The sequence below is a fragment of the Halictus rubicundus genome, chromosome 1 (assembly GCF_050948215.1).
Source record: "Halictus rubicundus isolate RS-2024b chromosome 1, iyHalRubi1_principal, whole genome shotgun sequence".
In the NCBI taxonomy this organism is placed as follows: Eukaryota; Metazoa; Arthropoda; class Insecta; order Hymenoptera; family Halictidae; genus Halictus; species Halictus rubicundus.
Genome location: NC_135149.1, coordinates 5,851,791 through 5,867,963, shown reverse-complemented (window position 1 = coordinate 5,867,963; position 16,173 = coordinate 5,851,791). Strand labels below are relative to the sequence as shown.

The 16,173-nt window shown below is 34.4% G+C and overlaps 1 protein-coding gene across 2 annotated transcripts in view; it reads right to left on the bottom strand.

Annotated features, from left to right (window-relative positions):
* Positions 1-16,173, bottom strand: part of Drgx (Dorsal root ganglia homeobox) — a 124,847-nt gene that overhangs the window by 103,235 nt on the left and 5,439 nt on the right. The gene's annotated exons all lie outside the window — the stretch shown is intronic.

Genomic DNA, 16,173 nt, shown 5'->3' with positions numbered 1-16,173 from the left:
CCGAATTGTGAATTAACATAAGCGTGACCCTTCTACACCCTTCAGGAATAATTGCACAAATAATGTCTCATCCATTTTTATTTAACCACAAGATGTCGTTTCAAAGTGTAATCATTTCGGAATTAAAGAAAGATCATCTCAAAAAGTCAGATAATATCTTGATCATTTTATTAAATCATTTGCTGTATAGATATTCTATACAAATTTGTAGACAGTTCTTCTTCGCATTTTTATTTCGAAAAATGTTTTACAAAACATACATACTATGTAATACAAATCAAATTATCACTCATGTTAAATTTTTTAATGCGTACGTTATATTATAACATATGTAGAATTCTAATTGCAACTAGTGCTTTCTTTCATCACTATAAACCTCGAATGTTAAAATCTACGAAATTATGCAATCATTTCTAAAGTGGCTAGAGGATAGAAAATGAATGTTTAAATATCCCTATTGCTTCAGCATAATTTCACAGAAGCTATTTCCACAATTTCAGTTAGAATTTAAATCGTTCTACTTCACTCAGATTTTTTATGAAGCGAATTCTATTTCTTTTCATCAGCCCCTCTTTCCGAGCCCCTCTCGTATCCGATAAACTATTTTCCGTGAAATCCTGGTCGGAAATTCACCGGTCACGTGCGGACAAGTGACCGCAGTCGTCGCTTTTTCACGTTAGGACATCATTTATATACTTTATTGGCCCGCTGTGCTTTTGCACCCTGTGAATAATAGATAAGGAGCTTTCCCATGATTGTAAGTGACCACTATTTCTTTACACGTATATCGACAACAGTGCGCCATACAGAGAAGAGATTTCGCAGTTCATAAAGTGTTAAATATTTAAATATTTATCATGCCACTTTTACAAAGCATTTTAAATATTTTGTTGATATCTTTCTTCCAATTTTTATTCTACGTACATACATACGTGATAATTTAGCAAATTATTAATATAACTACAAGTTTTACAACTGCGTTAAAGTAACATTATTTATTTTGCTATAATTCTGCTATAGAAATTAATAATTCTTAAAAGTGTACACTATTTTTTCACGGTGTGATCTATTATCTCAGATATTCTAGGTAGATTCAATATTATTTGTTTACTACAAATAAACAAACTTTGAAACACATAAGGAATTATTATTTCCATTCTAATGTGAGTATTAAATGAGTATAAGACAATTTAATTAATAGACTGCGAATCTTTATGCGAATTCCGATTTTATTCTAAATTTTATGGAAACGTAAATAAGGACAAAAATTTCTTTCATTGACAGAAAGATTCCTTGTGTTCAAGATAAAATTGAAATATTATTAATTTCCATTTACATAAATGTTTCTTTGTATTTCAGAAATTTGCAATTTCCACACGCGTATAAAGATCCATAATCTAGTGATGACTATGAATACATAAGCAAATATAAATTCTAGAAAATTTTGTTTCATCTCAACAGTTAGAATATTCCAATTAATACAGAAAACATTATCATAATGATAAGATTGATCATTCTTTGCTTCTAATGTAATTCGACCAGCAATTCTACTCACAGCTAATATAAGTTCAATCGTGCAATAAAACTATTTTTTTTCAAATTTTGTTAATAGAAGGAGCACACTATGCTACAATTTTCTTGGCACTTGCGAGAGAAATTGCCAGAAACTAACGATGACCTATTTCGAAGAGACTATACTTGATGAAATTGTGCGAGCTCAACGGAAGTTACGCGGTGGGGATAGCTTGTAAACGTGGCATAATGAGCTACGGAGGGGAATAAGCCAAATTTGCACCAACATATCCTCAGTCTACCCTCACTAGATAGACGATGTATCCTGAGTGGACCTAATTGATAATGAATATCATTTCTGAATATTATACAATCTAACGAATTATCTTCGTAATTGTAATTACAAAAAATTGGGCATGATACATGAACTTATCCTGCATACTCTCTCAATACAACAGTATGCTTTTCTTTGAACTTATAAACATTTAAAAATGTTCAAACAACGTTAAAGTGATTCCCAATACTAACACAGTTGTTTGCAAAAATCTTCCTATAGGAAGATAATGTACACACTAACATTAAATTGAATACCTACGTTCGAATTTAGTAGATATTTGTTTTGACAACCATCCGAGATTCTCATAGTAAATACTGCAGTAAAACAGTGCAATAACTGCTACAGCGAACGCGAAATGATTGTTGACAATAGAACTCTGATAGCGATAACTCGTCTCTTACGGAAACAATTTTATTCTGTCAACTAAAAACAAAATCTTCGTCGCAACATTTTGTTACTATTTTTGATAATGCTTCAGACCTTTAATACTCTTGATTATATAAAATAACAAATTAAAAAAATAAATTATTCTTGTAACAAGGGTTTTAACCCGCCTAGATTGCATTTCACGTGGCTCATCACCATTCAGCATATTCTACTAGAATAACCCAAGATTTGATTTCTGTTTCATTTCATTTCATTGTTTCTTCTAAAATTTATTGCTAAGACATTGGGTCATTAATGACTTTGTGGTTGATGCGACTACATTAAAACAAACTATATATATATACAATTTAATTGTGAATTATTTTTGCTGGCTACAGCAACAACTGCCATCCGAATATCGCAAGCTAAACGTTTTTGGCTTTAAGCTAGAATGCACCACAGTCAGGTTAAATATGTTTAACAATGTAATCGAGAGCATAAGAATTATTTGTTGAACTAAGAGGAATGCGAAGAATCGTTGGCAAGTTAACGCGAATAACAAGTTAACACGTAATTCCAAGTTAAAAGGTTAAACTTAGCATTCTAATGTTCCGCGGGACGCTAAACGCCTGACAGCGAATGTGTTAATCTGATCCGAGTCGTCGATTCACGCAGGAATGGTCATGAACAATGACTGCCAACAAGGCGTCGAAGGCAAGATATAAACTGCTCCCACTAGGAAAATGGTTATGGTCCAGGTTAGCCGAGGTGTGTCGTAGGGGGTGGAGGATGATCGTAAAGAAAATGCTCGAGGAAGAGGTGGAAGCAGTCAGTCAGGTAGAGAAGAAGCCGGGAACGTGCTGGGAATGTATGTAGGCTCCCTTACTGTTACTCGACCGGGTGGAGCTTCCTCTTCCACCCACGTTTGGTAACCTTCCTACCCCCTTACGCCCACACACGCTCGAGTAGCACGGTGCTCCTGTATTATTGCCCGACCGTAAATTTCGCCCGGAAAGCGATTTAGCGAGGAAGCGGCAGGGATAAATCTTGAAAAAGTCGAAAAGCGTAAAACAGGAGCCTCGAGGCCGAGAAAGTGGGGGATGGTGTGGGGGCGTGGAGGACCGGACGGAGCCGGGACGGGGACGGGGCGGGGAGCAAGAAGAACCTCCAGGGGTACCGATATAAGGAACACTCTCAATCCACCTTTCTCTGCTCCCTTTTGCCTCCGCTTCTTTTTTCCAGGGCCTCTCTTTCCCTTAACCTTTTCCTACCCTATGCACCTTTGCGAGCCAGGGGCGTGTCAGTGCTCCCCTCCCCCGCGCGATTCCGACCCACGTGTGCGCATTTCTCCGTGTAAACGGGACGATGTTTCCCTTCGCAGCCCCCCTCCCCTACACCTCCGAACGTTCGCCGTTGTACTCTACGGATAGACGAAACGTCTTCATCGTTTACAGCGACGCTGCTGGTTTGTGTACTTTTACACCCCGTGACACAACTATTAGGCATACAGGGTGTCGCAGGTTTAAAGTGCCAAACCATTTGTCTACATTGACTACAAGACCACTTGTCTACATTGAACAAAAAATCTAACACTACTTTTCTGAAGCATAATTGTAATTATTTTATGCCAAAACTTTTTTTTATCGTTATGGCAACGTGTCTTGTGAAAGTAGAGGCAACAGCTGTTTGTGTACTGGGAACGTCGCAAAAATTGAAAAACGGTCATCGTGTGTCTTTAGGTGCAACAAGTTGTCACAAAGAGAAGAGTTTTATTTAAAAAAATGATCTACTATTGAAGTCATAATGAACATATAGAAGAAACAAGTACGTGCTGTCATAGAGGCAAGGGACGAAATAACCAAATATTGATATAAAACTCTCTTTGCGTATGATAAAAAAACTTTCGTTTCTTAAATACTGCCTTTAACATTAACCTAATATTTCATACTAATTTTTACTTATACGAATACATATTTCTTCATTGAACAGCAAACAGGCTTGTTCCATAAAATTTTCAAGATGTCACATTAATGTGTTCAAAAACTGTAGATCCCTTTACATCAGGAGATGGTTAGAGACGTGAGCAATTAATGAAAAATGGAGAACTATAATTGCAGTACGTGTAGAAGCGTAGGAGCCCTACTCTTGCAGTAGCTACATAACCAAATCGTAACAAAGGACGACGCCAATTAATCAGCGGGTTAAATCAACGATTGCGGGTGGAGGAAAATCGCGGTAGGGTTCTGGAGAGCGAATGAAAATCACCGCGCTTTGATCCCCCCCCCCTCCCCCCGCGACGGGAGCCAGGGAGTGACTTTTTTCTCGCGCTCGGGTTAATACGATTTGCAAATCCGCAGCTTCGGCTACCGGTGGCTACGGGCCGCTGAATAAATGATACGCTCCGATTCGGGGATTGCTGCATTATCCGTCGTCGAATTCGTCCCTGACGCCGCCAATTATTCATGCCCGCGTGGCGCCGCTGCAATTAAGAGTCAATTTCGTTCTCGGCCAGATATATCACGCACGAAAGTCTTTACGAGCGCTCCTGTCTGTTCGAACAACCGATCGCGAACGCTTCACGAATGCCGACGCAACGTGACATGTCGCTCGATCTCCATTCTACTCTCGCTTCAAATCTAAATCTACTCGCTGCTAGAGTGATTTCGCATGTCGAGAAACTTCGCGATGATGTCTGTTGTGCAGCCGTGAACGAACACTTTTTTCATCGAGATCTTGTCGACAAATATATTGAAATCAATTTAATACAGGCTGATTCATACATACATATTAGCACATCACTATCTGCGCAGTTTTTTAAAATGTGAGAACTGTTTATTAACCCAAGTTTTCCAGTCGAAAGAGGACTACAATATGACAATAATAGTTTTTTCTGTAGGTGAAAGAGTTTCGGAGATTTCAAGGTCACCTTCATTTTTTTAAATGGAAACATATATTAAAACGATGCAGCTTGTCATTATCTATGACAAAGTATTAACCTTTGTATGTTCAAACATTAATGGTTAAAGAGATATTTCACCTTTAATTTGGTTGAATTTCGTAGATCTTATTTCGCGTTGATTGATAAACCACGAAAATATGGTAAATAAGATCTACAGCATTCAACAAAATTAAAGTTGAAATATCTCTTAAATTGTTAATTTTGAACATACACAGGTTAATACATTTTCATAGAGAATAACCAGCTGCATCGAATTGTGCATAGAAATGTTTCTATCTCAAAAAATGAAAGACCACTATTGTTCTTTTTATACTGAAAAACTCTGGTTGATAAAGTTTTCTCTTATTTTCAAAAACAGCAGAGATAATAATGTGCTAATATATGTACATAAGTTATATGTAATGGGCCGCTCTGTATACAATTTTAGTATCCCATTATACAGGTTTTTAGTTAATAGTATTTTACATTTTATATGAACTACGCTTTTATTTTTATTTTTTGAGCTCTCGCAACAAATACAAAGTGTTTAAAATCGATTTATTAATTAATATGATAGGTTTCAGAGTACATTTATACTCTTGAAAAAGTTTTACAACATGGAACTCATTTTTAAAAAACATAATATATTTTCGTTTTATCCACAATTTGATGCTTATAAATTATACGTAATTTAATCATTAATCATGAAAAACGCCCGAACATATTGTTTTCTAATAATGCTCTCAGCGTTCCATCAATATTCTTGCGGTCACATTCAATTTTCCTTAGTTCGTCTCGAACGTTGCACAAGTGTCTATAACACAATGTTACGTCCGTATTGAATTAAATATTGCCAACGGAGACACCAATGAGCCAATGCGAAATTAAATTAAATTTAAGTTACTTAAGCGCAATTTAGACCGAGCTATCTGCTTTGGTTCAAGCGTATTAAACGCATTGGACCTTCTAAGCGCGTGGTTGAATCGTCCTTAATGTCGCATCGATGTGTTAAACATCAAATATTGTGCGATTACTACACTATGACTGTTTATTCACGGTTTCACCAGCTAATACCGGAAAATTGAAGGTCAATGAAAAATTCATTTGTTTCAGAAATCGTTTTATTAATGTACGGATTAGGGGAATATTCTGTTGTACATTATTTGGGTCAAGAGTATTTGCCTAATAACCTAAATGCGATTTCACATATTTCGTTCTCAAACTTTTATGCTATGACTTACTATTATTTATGGAAGATGAAATTTAATTTCATATATTTACCATATCTTCATGGCAGCTGTAATCCTTTTGTTATCATTTGCTTGCTATAACCTTTTGTGTTTTTGTTAGATAAATCGGAGACTTCTAACATTAAATCTCTTTGTGATAATTAGTTAGAGTCTAATTATTGCAGTATTTGTATCGGCTAAAGTTCCGAAAATCGGTCAAATCCGATTGAGCTGAAATTTGGAAAATAAGATCATTTTGCATTAAAAACATGTTTCCCAAAAGGATTTTTGATGACTCGAAAAATTTTTTTTATCATACCAATATCATTTCCAACCATATTGGACACTCATTACAGAGAATTCTGCTCTTTTTAATTTACGGAACCTTGTTGTACCAAACCTAACTCAGACCTAAACAAAATTCGTCGGAATGGTAGAAAATGATACTAATGTAGGATCTCGGGATGAAAAAAAATTGTTTTTCAAGCCACCAAAAATCCTTTTGGGAAACATATTTTTAATGCAAAATGAAGTTAAGTGCAAAATTTGAGCTCAATCCGATTTGATCGATTTTCGGAACTTTAGCCTTTGTATTAACCATTACGTTAATTAAACCGAGACACTTTTTTCGTCGAGATGTAATGATGAAGTTTTAATTTTTTTTTAAATTCTTCAAGAAGTGTATAACAGACTAAAATTTTTCTCAAAAATTGTATTAATATTACAAGCAATTTGTCATTTTTGAAAAATATAAATATCTTACTAAAAAGGAAAACTGAAAAATGTCCAAAGAAGATCAACGTTTAATTTATTTAAAATATATTACGCATATATTCTGTTAATATAACGTATACAAAAAATGCAAAGTATTCGAACGAATCCCCTCCGATGTCAGATGCGATTGAAGAGTGGTAAACTATTATAATTGCAATAATTCAGCATACCTAATGTTCTACTACCTACATTAATTATGAAATTTCCGATGTTCTGTTTGCAGAGGCTGTGAACATTTTAACAAAAAGTTTGGAAAATTTCGAATTTGATTACCCACGGTGGGCTGTTGAAAATTCTCGTGAGCGAATCAACGAATTCGGAGTTAAATTAAAGAGTTCGGCTGGAAGGCCTCGCAAATGGTTCGATCAACACTGTTTCCGATTTAATTAAATCCAATACAAATAAAGGCTTGTACTTCCTGCTTAAAATCACTAAACTTTGAAAATTTATTACATTTAATTAATTATGAATACATTTATATGCGCATAAATTGAAATACACGAAAAATTTTTTAACAGTCTAATAGATGTTTTGTCTCTCATTGATCTTTTATTTCTTTGCATTAGTCATTTATTTGAACAATAAGTCTTCAAAACGGATCCTAAGATATGTCAAAGGTAATTCTAAAATTTGTCTGATATTGTGAAACACTGATCAAGTTTTATGCATAATCAGTCTAAATAGCAATCGTAGCAAAGATGGCTAATTCTTTTCAAATGAATTAATAATTATGACTCAGAAATTCAATGTTATTTAATATCAAGCTTCAAATGCAGTAAACCTTAGTAAAGTAATAAACAGAATTAATAAAAAATGTATGCATAAATTAAACAAATGAAATGTAAACAAAACCCGCATTAACTCCTCATACAGATAAATTATTTTACTCTTATTCATGTATTTATGATCCTCGATGTATTATATAATCCAATGTAGTAAAACCAACAATTATAAAATTTTGTAATTTGAAACGTCTTTATTATTATTATTATTGTTATTATTATTTGAGTACGTTTGACTTCTTCGCAGAAATGTGAGTTTCAAACATTATTTTCTAATGTTCATTCCAAAATTTAAACAAGTCGTTAATGTATTTATTAAGTTGCTCGAGCAGAAATTCTCCGATCCCATAAATATTCAAAATGAACTTTCTGAAAGCTATTAATTAGGGTGGACTATTAATCACGAAGACTTTAGTCATTACGTTTGCTCCAGCTCGTGCAGATCTCGAGCATTGCTTATATAATTTGCTAACAGATTGTTATTTAATCGCGTTACTTTTGATCGACATCGTCTCTAAAGGCAACACTTTCCCATTACCCAATTAATAATTACCTGCATATAACTCCGCTGTTGCTTCTTTCATTTTACATATACTTTAATGCTCCATTTATTTTCTGTAGAATATAACGTCTAGTATCAGTCCTTTTAATGAATATTCATTGACGCCTTTAATGAGAATGAATATTATAGTTTATACTTTCCATTTTCATCAATAACTTTTTTGAAAACCTGAATAAGAGGAAAATTTACTTCACAAACCTCATCGAATTCTAAGATAAAAATAAAGCAGAAGTACCCTTAATTTTTATAAATATTGACATTTTCGTACTACCTAGTGACCTATCGTACTACCTTTTTCAATTTACCTTAATACAAGAGGAAGAAGTCTGTAAGAATTGTATTTATCGATTATAAACCAGGCGAATGGCGGCGAATGCAAGAACAAAACGTCGAATCGGAAGCAGCATCGAAAGGTGAACGCGTACGTCGAGATTTCACGATCTCGCGAGTGTCCTCATCCTCTGGTTATGTAGGCATACATACGCGTCTAGAGGAAGTCACCACACCGTGCACGGCGTAGAATAAACGGTCAGTGACGCGCGGTAATGGCCGACATCCTAATCCTGGCCCCCTACAGCTTAATGCCATATACTCCGCAATGATAATGCTGCATGTGCTTTTTGTCATTACCAGTCGCCATACTACCCCGTAATGAGCGTCGCCGCGGGCTCCTTCGCTATTAGGATTCTAGGTCCGGAAGACTTCGCCTCTCCTGCACCCAGAATCCTCTAAGATAACTCCACGGTCCCAAAAAAAACGCTGCCTCTCACATGCTTTCACTTTTGAGATATTATCGTTTAATGTTCTTAACCCCAATTCTTCTTATTGTACAGGGTGACTTACTTAACTGTACCACTTACTGATAAATTGCTTGTTGTATAAAAAAATGTTTCGAACAAGAATTGTTTGATATCGAATAGGTGATACAGTGTCCTCATTAGATTTTTTTATGTTTCGCTATTTTATCGAGATATCAAGATAATCTTGAATTTTTGTTCCATAATGTGTAATATTTGGCAATACGATTCGCAAGAATATCGATTGCTGAGTTAAAAATCTATTAAGGTATGTCGAGTAAAAATGAATAATTACTCGGATATTTGTCAGTGAAAGACGATGGAACTTCTGTGTCTATGCAGCACTTATCTGTTTGATACAGAAATTCGGAGTATTACTTCGCATTAAAAATCAGTTGAAAATAATAGAACAGTATGTTTGAATCGTTTAAATGTTTTTACTATTTATGTGCTTGATCCACTTATTTTTGTCATGAATGCGGGAAATCTTGAGGTGGAAAATGTAACCAAACAGCAACTTTATTCTAAATAAATGAAGTAAAATTTGGGGCATTAAAAATGGGCTATTGTATTTTAGTGATTCTTTTTATATTGTCTTGTTATAAGGTGAGGAACCCAATTACTGGTGGGGGTACCAAGTACTGTGCCTATATTAATTACACCTATTTTTAAAGCATAATGAATATTAAAAAAGAGATATGTAACATATGTATATATTAACTGATTTTAGTGAAAAAAATTTAATAGCTCTTTTTCCATATTCATTGTGCTTTAAAAATAAGTAAAATTAATATAGGCACAATAATTGGTAACCCCACAGTAATTGGGTCCCTTACCCTAGACTGCGGATTTTTATATATTTATGACAGAAATGATTAGATAAAATTCAATTAGTGGAAATATTAAAAAAGTTTGAAAATACTCTTGCATCATTTCCGACATATTAAAATAATTAATGAATGTATATACAGCTGTTGTATCTTGTAATAAATGTGGACAATTTTTATTTCGCATAAAAATCCGCAGTCTGATTATAACATATAATCCTATTTTCGTCTTAGAGCATGCTTTGCTCGCATCAATCTCACGAACTCGCCTTCACAAACGATACTTAAAATGACCACCTTGCATCTCAATGCAAGTCCATAAGCCTTATTATTGATCCTCTTATCAACATGGTCCAAGCTTCATTTCTTATCCAATTTACAGGCTAGTGTTCATACGCAAAGTAATCAACCTAGAGTTGTCCAATGAAGAACTGCTCCAGATGCTATTCAGTTTCTTTAACCCTGCACACAAATGCGAACGTTTAATTTCAAATTATAATCTTAGAACGACTGTCCTTCAGTTAGACAATTAAATCAGCAACTTCCACTAAATCTTACCAAAGTCCCTGACGTCACCTCGTCATCATTCGTGTTTACACAGGCTTGGAACTATCCAATGAGTCCGCCAACAATTGTTTCGTTGACTTGTTCTTATTGTTGTACAATTTGTCACCAGAGGATTCGATACATGGTTCAGTTGAAAATAATAAATAAGTTCGGTGGTTACAGCGTTGTATGTTGGCGGTAAGAGTAAATCTTCAATGAGAATAATTTAAAAGCAATAAGTGCAAAATTTTGTGTTTTCTTTGTATTTTTATTTTATTTTCTTTTTAAATTTATGTAGAATGCATGTTCATTAAAAAAAAGACTCCCCATATTAGGCAACTTTCCTCGACTGGTTGTTCTAGTTTGGTCCATCGTGCAATTGTTATTGCAAACCCTTGGCCCCTATACCTTTTGCAAACCGTTGGCCTGTTTCCTGTCAACGGAAAGAAAGCGAACGATGTTTCGTGATTGTTTGGAAGACGGAAAAACGTGCGGGTAACGTGCGCGTACTGCGTGATCGTCAGAAGAAATGACGTCACGGGTCTTGACCCTCCATTTGTACGTATATAGTGGCGTCCCGAGCATCATCTGCGGGCCCAGAGGAAACGAAGAAAGACGAAGACGAAGAGGGAAGGAGAGGTGGCCCGCAGCTGCCGCCCCGGCTGCCAACGCAATAATATCTAATTAATTTATTAATGAGGTTAAGTTGGCAGGATTGGACGGCAGACAGCGCGAACCGGCATCGCGGCGGTTCGACCGCGGTTGGGGTTTTTTCTGGAACGTCTTTTGAATTAAGTTTAATCAGAGCGAACGTGATGGACACGCGTGCTAGTGGATTCGTGGGGCCGCGTGTGCCCTTCATCTTATTTTCGACACCTTCGTTCCTTCGTTCCTTCGTTTTGTACGATGCGTTACTTAAATACAGATTAACCAGTGCTAACGTAATTCATTTTGACCATTGAATGTCTGGTTGTCAGAGAGAGGACCCGGCTGAATCATTTCAGGACCATGTTTGCGTTTGTTATCATGTATTCAACCTTTTCACTCTGAATTCGTTTTCAACTTTGTTCCCAACAATTACTTGCCATTTTAAGTGTTTCATTTGAAATGTACCTCAAAAGACGGTTTGTTTGATTGCTACCAATTTGAAACAATCGTTTTTACTAATCATATCAACCCCTTGCAGCCGAAGCTATTCTAACTCAATGGTTTGCATATTTCATCTGATCTAGAATATTTTCGTCACATACATATATGGTAAGGAACCCAATTACTGTGGATGTGCCAATTACCATGCCCATATTATTTATACTTATTTTTTATAAATATTGAAAAAGATATCAAATTTTTTTCATTAAAATTAGTTAACATGATTATGATTTAAAAATATGTATAATTAATATAGGCACAGTAATTGGCACCCCCACAGTAGCTGGGTTCTGTCCCCTAACCTTTTACATTTGGTCGATATGAAATCGAATGTATTTACTTGTACCGTACTTGCACAATTACCAATTCATTAAACGTAAAGGTATTTATGTAGGAATTGTTTTGTGTTCTAGTATACTGATTTTTTTTTTTAGTATAATGATAATTTCCATAGGAGTTCTTCTGAACAAAATTAATGTCAGGTAACACTACCCATACCAAAGGTAAAAAAATAATGTCTGAAATATCGTATTGGATCAATTCAGATTAAATATACAAATTTAGAATGAATATTTTATGAAGATTACTGCATCACTTTCATTGAGAAGCACATAGAGTAAGGGACTTAATTACTGTAGGAGCGCCAATCACTGTGCCTATATTAATTATAGATATTTCTAAAGCTAAAAAAGATATATATGACTGCTATTAATGAAAAAACTTAATATTTTCTTTATATTCATCATGCTTTAAAAATATGTATAATTAACCCTTTCGTTACGGCAGTCCGCTCCGCCGGAGAACCACCACTGAACGTGACACCGCGCCAAAAAATGTGCACATAGTCGGCACTCGATACAGTGAATTCTCATTACGAGTCGGTGCCAACCTAAGACAGTGTCAACCTCATCTAAGAGTCAGTCACCAGAACGGCGCAACTGACTCGTAACGAGAATTCACTGTACACAGGACGTCGCGTGGATGCCGATTATAGTCGGCACCCGTAACGAAAGGGTTAACATAGACACAGAAATTAGTAGCCCCACAGTAATAGGGTCCCTTATCCTACGTTTACTATTTCCTGAAAACATATGTGTGTCTTCGGACAGGATTAATGTTTTATAAGTATCCCTCGACTTTTCCAGAGAAGCTTTTCGAGTCAACATTGAATTCGTTCAGCAATCATGATAATTCGAAAGACGGTGTTGTTATTAAGCTTCTGTTGCGTTATAGTTCTAATTCATATTCGATTTATAAGCTATAAGTATTCTTTACATTCTTATTTTGAAACAATTGATGATCCATTATCTCATTCGTTTTAATTAACATAAAGCTCGTACTTCACGTACAGTAATTGTCATTTTATTTTTTTTTCATTGAAGAATTGAGCAAGAAAGCTTTATGCTTCGTGAAATAGAACATTTTGTACACATGAACCTGATATTTCAATTCAAACATCATTCTATAATAATTTTCTGCTATTAAATTATTTATAACATCAATTGTAATAGTTATATGAATATACTACATAAAACATTTGCAAGTCCAAAAGATTACATATATATAATTTTAGTACTTGTACATACGTTTTATTTAGAAATAAATATATATAATATACATATTAAGTATATTATGCATTTACTGATGGTTAGTTTTAACGAAAAATTGTAAACATGAGTGACAAAATCTTAAGACACTAATTCTATCTTCATATTGATCGAAATTAGTTTATCATGGTAAATATCCTCCAAATATAATGAAATATCAATTGTAAACGAATACAGCGTCATGATTTATTTACAACCGAATGGATCTATTGATGGAGTGATGAAACATCGATAACTTTGTAATTAGTATAGAATATATGTTGCATATTATTCCCATGGTTATTATGTAATTAATAACAATATTAATGTAAATCTCCTACTGTTTTAAGATTCAAATGCCAGTTATATTGTTCTATTTAGTTAAGTCCAAAGTAGTAATATATAGTATAATTTTTTAAACTAATTTTTATTTTTTAAATTTCTCTAGTTTTTATCAATTAGCTTCCGACCACCATTTTCCAAAAAAAAGCATTTAATCGAAAGTGATCTGACAACTATGCTGCTTCGCAATTCCATTTATTAACTAAATAGAAGAATTTCTTTAACGTTAACACTTCTTGGCATTACGATTGTAATAAATGATTGATAGTGTGGAATATTCCGTTTAAAACGATCTAATATACTGATATACATTTATACTGACTGGTGGACTGAGCCTGCGTGTCAATTAAATCCACCAATTACAGTCAACTGTTTCACTTGCATCTGTGTCATACTAGTCTTTGTATTGTTATAACTTTTTAATCTATTTTATTACTTTAACACTTCCACGGTCACACATTTAACGGCGAATAAACTAGCCTAAACGTGCAATGCCATTGAATGTTAAATCATTTTTTCTTACTTGCAACTACGATTTATGATGTCACTTTTTTTTATTATACTTGTTAGCTACACAGCTATGCATTTATAATTATATAAGAAAAAATAACATTTTTATTTAATTTCTGTTTCTTGTAATTAGCTTAGACAAATTTTATTTTGCATAAGTATCCGTTGTTTAGTGATAACATAAACGTATTCAGAACTATAAATCAATCAGAAATTGAATAGAATTTATCACAATTGATTATTACTGTCCACTGAATCCACATTACTATCTACTATCGGTATCGTTCGGAGACTTTCGAAAACTTGAAAAGAACTATATAACTGAATTCATGCAATTTATTTTACCCTAGTAGCCAACAAGATTGAACTATTTATGCAAAAGTGTTGAAAGATTCTGTCTACCCATTTACTACTCAACAAGAATTAAGACTCTTTGATTACAAGTAATGAGCTTATCGAGAGCCCGTGGCAGCCTTTGTTTTCGAATTATGTCACAGCCTCATTCTGCTCGTCTCTCGTACTAAAGGGAAGCAAAATACCTTAATTACTAATAATGTGGTTATCAGAGAAGTTGCAAACCTGAAATCCAATTTTTTCTCACCGTAATAATGGACTCGCAACATCATATAATATCTTTTGGCATGTGTATAAATACATCTATTATGAACAAACAAAGAAATATATAAATAATCGATTGCAATGTTATAATCGTATCATAACTATGATGCCTGTTTATTATTTTATGTATGTTTCAATAATTTAATAGACTATTCCCAAATCTCGCTATTTTACTACATGCTAAACTACTGTATATAGTTTATAACTAGACTGCGGATGTTTATGGAAATTCCAATTTTTGTAGACAAATTTTAAGAAAATAGAATGAAATAAAATCCTATTTTCCATGGGAACAGCCTCTGTACATCCAAAACAAATAAAAATCGTACTAAATTCTATCGAAATTTTATATTATACCATTTTTTTAAATTTTCATACGCCATAAATGCATAAAGCTCCGCAGTCTATTTATAACAAACATAAAACAATTTTTTAATGTTTAATGTCTCTACCTTCTTGCGTATCCTAATCAAAAATAGTAGTGTTCGCATACAAATTTCATCTACATTATCTTTGCACCTTAATCGCTGTCTGGCTTCTTTATCCCCTAACTTAGATAGAGTAGGGTAAATTCAGTGAAGAAGACAAGAGATTATTATATTAGTGCTTCGTGTTTGTGCTTTCTCTTGTACCTTTATAGAACATACTAGTGTACTTAGAAATTTCCACTGTTAAACCCTAGAAACTGGATAGCCTAAGTGTTAAAATGAACCTCGCATCTCAATCCCTGCTTCTGCCCCCACATTAGGTCTATCCGCATGATAAACAGGGAAGAAAGAAAATAGTTTATCACAAATATGAAATAACATCTTAGTGCTTCGTGTTTATACCTCCTCTACTATCCTGATAGAACATACTAGTGTACTTAAAAATTTCCACTGCTGTACTAACTCAATTTATATCCTAGAAACTGGAAAGCCTAAGGATTAAAATGAACTTCGCATCTCAATCCCTGCTTCTGTCCCTTGCATTAAGTCTACCCGCATGATACAGTGAATTCTCGATACATGTCAACAACACGAGTCTTGCCAGAGTCGTGTATCGTCCAAGAGACATACCCGAGCCGTGTTAAGTTTACACACCTCGGCGTCCGAGGCCTCGCGAGCTTCGCGGCCCCTCACGGAGTATACCCCGCGGTAGTGGAGATAATTACGCGACGTTTATCATCCAGGCCTTGGCGACATATATAGAGAAATCACTATAAACAGAGAAGAAAGAAAATAGCTTATCACAACTATGATATGAAATTTTAGTGCTTCTTGTTTGTGCCTTCTTTTATATCCTTATAAAACATAGTG